Here is a 5415-nt window from a genome sequence, read left to right as displayed (position 1 = left end):
AAAAAAAAAAAAAAAAAAAAAAAAAAGTAGAAGGTAAACGCAAAAATAAAAAGCAAAGAACCAAGAAAGTAAAAAGGAAGAGATAAAATGAGATGTAGAAATTTCCATTTTCCTTTTGATCTGCTTAAAAAAATAATAAAGAGATATAGAATTTTTTTAAAAAAAAAAAGAAGACAAGAAACAAAAGAGTAAAATGTAAATTGAGAGTGATAACTTTTTTTAAAAGAGAAGATAGAGATAAGAAACTAAGAGCTTAAAAAGCACGGCAATAAGAAATATTAAAAGGTTTAGTAAAAAGTTGGCATCAAAGGTGACTCACCCATAGGCTGAGCCCCACCCATTCACTAAGCCTGGGAAACTGCATTCAACAGCAGCGGGAGGAACAGCTGTTTTCTGTCACCCTGGTATTAAGGGTCTGGGGTGGTTGTAGCTCCCTGACACTGCAGTGAGCCCTGGGCTGGAGCTTAACCCCGGTGTCTCTACAACTAACACGCATGCTGCCCTGGCCCCTGGTATTCCCATCTCTTCCCATGGGAAGCTGGGCCAGCTATGCCTCACGTGCTGCATCCTGACCCCTTTGCCCAGTTCCTAGTTAGCTCTTCTTCTTGGGAGCAGAACCTGCCCTTGGCTGGGCCCTGCATCTAACTCTATGGAGCTCCTTGAACTGCAGCTCTGCCCCCATGGCCTGATAAGGGCCACTGCTACTGACAAGCTCCAGGGATTGCTCCCTCTCATCACTCCCTCAGTGTGTATCCCTGGACCATTGGCCTACATTGGACATCAGACCCTTAGGAATTGGATTTTAATTATCTGCTCTTTCCTGAGATTAGGAGGTAATATTGGGGCAGAGGAGGAGGAAGGATGTCAGATAATGTTTCATTTATTACTATTACTATTATTATTTTGAGAGGGAGTCTCACTCTGTCCCCCAGGCTGGAGTGCAGTGGCGCGATCTTGGGCTCACTGCAACCTCTGCCTCCTGGGTTCAAGCGATTTTCCTGCCTCAGCCTTTTGAGTACCTGAGATTACAGGCACCCACCACCACTCCCAGCTAATTTTATTTTTCTTAGTAGAGACAGAGTTTCACCATGTTGGCCAGGCCGGTCTCAAACTCCCGACCTCAAATGATCTGCCTGCCTTGGCCTCCCAAAGTGTTGGGATTATAAGCATGAGCCACTGTGCCCGTCCCAGACAATATTTCAAATCAGATAACATGACAAGGAGTAAAGAACCTAGACAATTCTCCAGAGGAGCTTCCGGCAATGTTTCTGAAATCAGGGGACCGGCAGTAACAATGGCGTTTGATATTGAAAGAAAGCCTTCTAAGCAGAAAAACGTTAGTTCTTGACCAGGGCCAGAGCAGGTCTCAGCATGGCAGGCTTTGCAAAGAGGAAAGTCGGCTGGGAAGCTGGCCTGCAGAGTAGGGGAAAATCTAGGCAGCCCCCGAGAGGGCAGAGGAGGTGAATTTAGGTTAGACAATCCCAAAGAGCATCAAGTTACTGAGCCACTGTCATTCTGGGGACAAAAAGGTCTCATGTAAAGGAATGAGCACACACCTGGGTGAGACGTTTTGCAATTTGATGGATAGGATGTCAAGTAGGATGAAAAGCCTTCAGTGGCAGGGATCAGAACTTGAGAATGACCTACTTCTTCCACTTACAGCTAATTACGGGATAGTGTTGGCTGAACCACATGTAAGTCACTGTCAGAAACACCGTGCAGTTAAAACTCTTCATGAGCAGAAGAGTTAAAGGATTCCTTTCCATTTCCTATGAATCCCAGTGTATTCTGGATTTTACGTACCAGACGTATCCCTATGTATTTTGCAGTGACATTAACATGCACCAGATAGAAGATATAAGCTGAGATTTTCCTAGTAAGGAATTTAGGGCTCATTTGCATTTAACTACACCATCTCATAAGTGAGAAACCAGGGTTCTAGCAAGTTAACTGGTGTTCCCAAGGTCACTGAGTTATGAGTAAACAGATTGGCTACTGGAATGCCCATCTTCTGAGCCTTAGGCCAGAGCTCTTTCCATTATACCCTTAAGGCAAGGCTTTCTAAGTCCTTTTTAAGCTGTCTCATCAAGATATACCCAGCAAAAGTACAGGACGCCCCCACTTAAACCTGCAACACAACTTGGAGCATCCTTTCATTAGCAGACCTGACAGCAAGGAAGTGGAGAAGAATTGCTTAGGCTGCTATTGGATTCTCCACATATATGCCTTGACACACCCCAAGCTCTTCTTTGCACTGTGACATGGGACACATTAGAAGCCTGCTAACGGTGACTACCCCTTCTGAAGGAATAATAGATCTGTGCAAAAAGCCTTTGGCTCAGGGCATTGGGTGGCTTTGTGCAGCTGTCCTGGATTTCTGGAAGGTTGCCTTCCTGTGGCTCCAGGAGGTGGAGCCCATGTCCATTCTTCCATCCTTGCAGACCCAGGACGTCTGTGGGCAACCTCGGCCCACCCAGGCTGACCCTGTTGCTGTCTAGATAATGCATATTTTTACTTTTCCATGTCTTCGAAGCCTTGACATGAGCGAAACAGGGACTCCAGGTTATCCTCCGATGACGGTAAGTTGACAGAAATCATGAACACATTAGTGTCAGCTTTTCAGAATCACATTAAGATGTGTTCATGTCAAATCAGTCTTGACAGTGAATAATATGAATCAGTGGCTTGCTTTGTGAAGGCTGAGCTTGGAGGACAGCAGCTACAGCTATAAGAAGCCAAGCACTTACAAAATGAGTCATTCACAAATAGTACTTTTCTGTATTGTTCATGTATCAGGGTCCTTAGAGTCAGCATAGGCAGCTCCAGGCTGATGGAGCCTTTGGCTGTATGCACAGGGTGCTTGGTAATGGCTTAAATGTTGGTGTTTTCCCCTAAATCCTGGCCACAAATTATTTCTTAGCCTCAAGCTGACATCCCTTACAAGATAATAACTGAGATACCCCTTAGGCTTCTACCCAGCTCGCTACAGGGATAACTATGACTATTGATTGTCCCTTTGGCCTAGCAATTCAGGCTGCTCTTCCTGCCTATAGCTGTGGCAGTTGAAACATTGGGGTCTGCTCCTAGGCAGTGGGGGGTTGCTTGGCATAAACCAGTGACTTCAATAGCTCTAGGGACAAAGATCAAAAGCCAGCCGCCACAGGTTTATTGCAAGTGAGAGTTTTAGTTTCACCCTGACACAGGAAAAATCAGCAGGAATCAAGCAGTTAGGAAGTGTTGCAGAGTGCAATTACTGGGTGTCAATTCTGTCTGATCCCACAGGCAGGGGTGTGCTAAATTTAGCATGTGGCTTTATTGGTGTTGACCAGAAGTATCCCATGGATTCAGGCTGCTAAAAACAGTTCCCGGCAACATGGCCTCAGTGTGGAGGCTGGAAAATAACAGTTGTGAAGCTTATTTGGCTCAGGGAACAAGGAGAGCTGGGGGCTGTTAATAAGCAGGTCTCCAAGCTGTCAGTGCTGGGACTGACAGTGGCAGATCAGCTGGAGCCCTGTGGGAGCCAACTCTCCCTTTCACGGCACCACGTGTGTGATATATTTCAACGACATGGCACATAGGGAGCCAGGCTATTTCTGAAAGATTCATATTACAGTGAATTTCAGCTCAAATAACTTAAAATGGACTCCTTTTCTAAAATTAGATAAAGCAGACTGATTAGATAAATGTCAAAGATTTCCAGAATAAGACACACTAGGAAAGGCGTTGGCAAATAGTGGTCACAGGTTGGCAACCTGTTTTTACAAATAAAGTTTTATTGAAACACACTCATTATTTTATCAGTCATCTATGGCTTCTTTCAGGCTACAGCAGAAGGATTGAGTAGCTGCAACAGAGTCAAAATTCCTACATGGCCCTTGAAGAAAGTTTTCTGATCTCTGCTCTAGAGCAGTGGTCCCCGAGTCAGGTGTTTTCAGTAATTCCAAAATCTAATGGGATTTGTATGTGAAATGGCCACAGAGAGTGACTATAGCAAGGAATATCAAACTGGTGGCCCAGTCAAATCCTGGCTATATACATGTGTTATTTGGGCAGCACCGTTGTGTTTTATAAAAATGATTGCTTCCTCTTTCCCTAAGCGTCCTGAGGTGATCTGTGAAAACGGTTCACTACTCACTTGACCCGGAGAGCCCCACAAAATCATGCAAATCAAGAGGTTCCAATCTATGTGTTCACTTTAAGAACACACGTGAAACTGCCCAGGCCATCAAGGATATGCATATATGAAAACCCACGAAGTATCTGAAAGATAAAAATAAATGGAGTTGCCAGGTGTGCCCAGGCTAGGCAGTGGGGCTGGACACAAGGTCGGTGGTCCAAAAAGAGTGCTGAAGTTTTGCTGCACATGCTTAAAAATGCAGAGCGTAATCCTGAACTTAAGGGTTTAGATGTAGATTCTCCGGTCATTGAGCATATCCAAGTGAACGAGGCACCCAAGGTGCGCTGCCGGACCTGCGGAGCTCATGGTTGGATTAACGCACACATGAGCTCTCCCTGCCACACTGAGATGATCCTTACTCAAAAGGAATAGATTGTCCCTAAACCAGAAGAGGAGGCTGCCCAGAAGAAGAAGATATCCCGGAAGAAACTGAAGAAACAAAAACTTATGGCAAGGGAGTAAATTCAGCATTAAAATAAATGCAACTGAAAGGAGAAGAAAAAAAATAAAATAATGAAAAATTATCAATGTTTTAAAATAAAGAGCTTGCACATAAAATGTCTGGTTTTTGGCTGCGCTTGGAAAATTGAACAGTTTGGACTTCCTAGGCCCACATCCCCATCCCCGCATGCAACTGTGGCCAGAACCAGCAACAGCAGCCTCTTTAGAGGGAACACCCCCCGTTCCAGTTTACCGCAATCCCCACCATTTCTTACTGTTTCCCCAACTTGAAGACAGTGTCAGACACCATTGGTCATGATTCTTGCCCCGCTGAGTTCACACCTGTGGGGGGGCTTTATTACATATTACCTGCCAGTTGGCCTATGTGTTTGCAACCCAGTACTGCCATCAAGATTCCTTGCTTTAGGCTTGAATTCTCTCAGGTCACTCTAAAGCACACGTTGTATCGTGCTGATGAGAAGCACTGTTACTACCGACATTCAATGATTCTGTTGACTGTTACTCACATTAATACATTGTCTGGAAGAAAATAAAAATAAAGGTGATATTTCATAAGGAAAAGATGGGGGAACCATTCCTCTAAAACAGTGAAGAAGACAAAATATAGTGTCTTAGGTAATCAGAATGGTGTTTCCTTACCAATCATTAGTAACTAGCAGACCGTCAGCTCCAGGAGGACAAGGGGTCCAGCCAATCCTGGTGTCTTCTCTGCAGCCAGGCAGGCCCTTCTGACTTGCTGCCATTTTCTCCCAGGGCTTTTTGCTCTGAATGAGTGT

The 5415-nt window shown here is 44.7% G+C and overlaps 1 pseudogene; it reads left to right on the top strand.

Moving 5' to 3' along the window:
* Window positions 1-2573: 2573 nt before the first annotated feature.
* On the top strand, window positions 2574-4664 carry LOC119472779 (annotated as a pseudogene).
* Window positions 4665-5415: the final 751 nt, after the last annotated feature.

This window comes from Cebus imitator, unplaced genomic scaffold (assembly GCF_001604975.1).
Source record: "Cebus imitator isolate Cc_AM_T3 unplaced genomic scaffold, Cebus_imitator-1.0 Scaffold6, whole genome shotgun sequence".
NCBI classification, from domain to species: Eukaryota; Metazoa; Chordata; class Mammalia; order Primates; family Cebidae; genus Cebus; species Cebus imitator.
The sequence above is the reverse complement of the archived record's forward strand: the minus strand, read 5'-3'. Positions and strand labels throughout refer to the sequence as shown.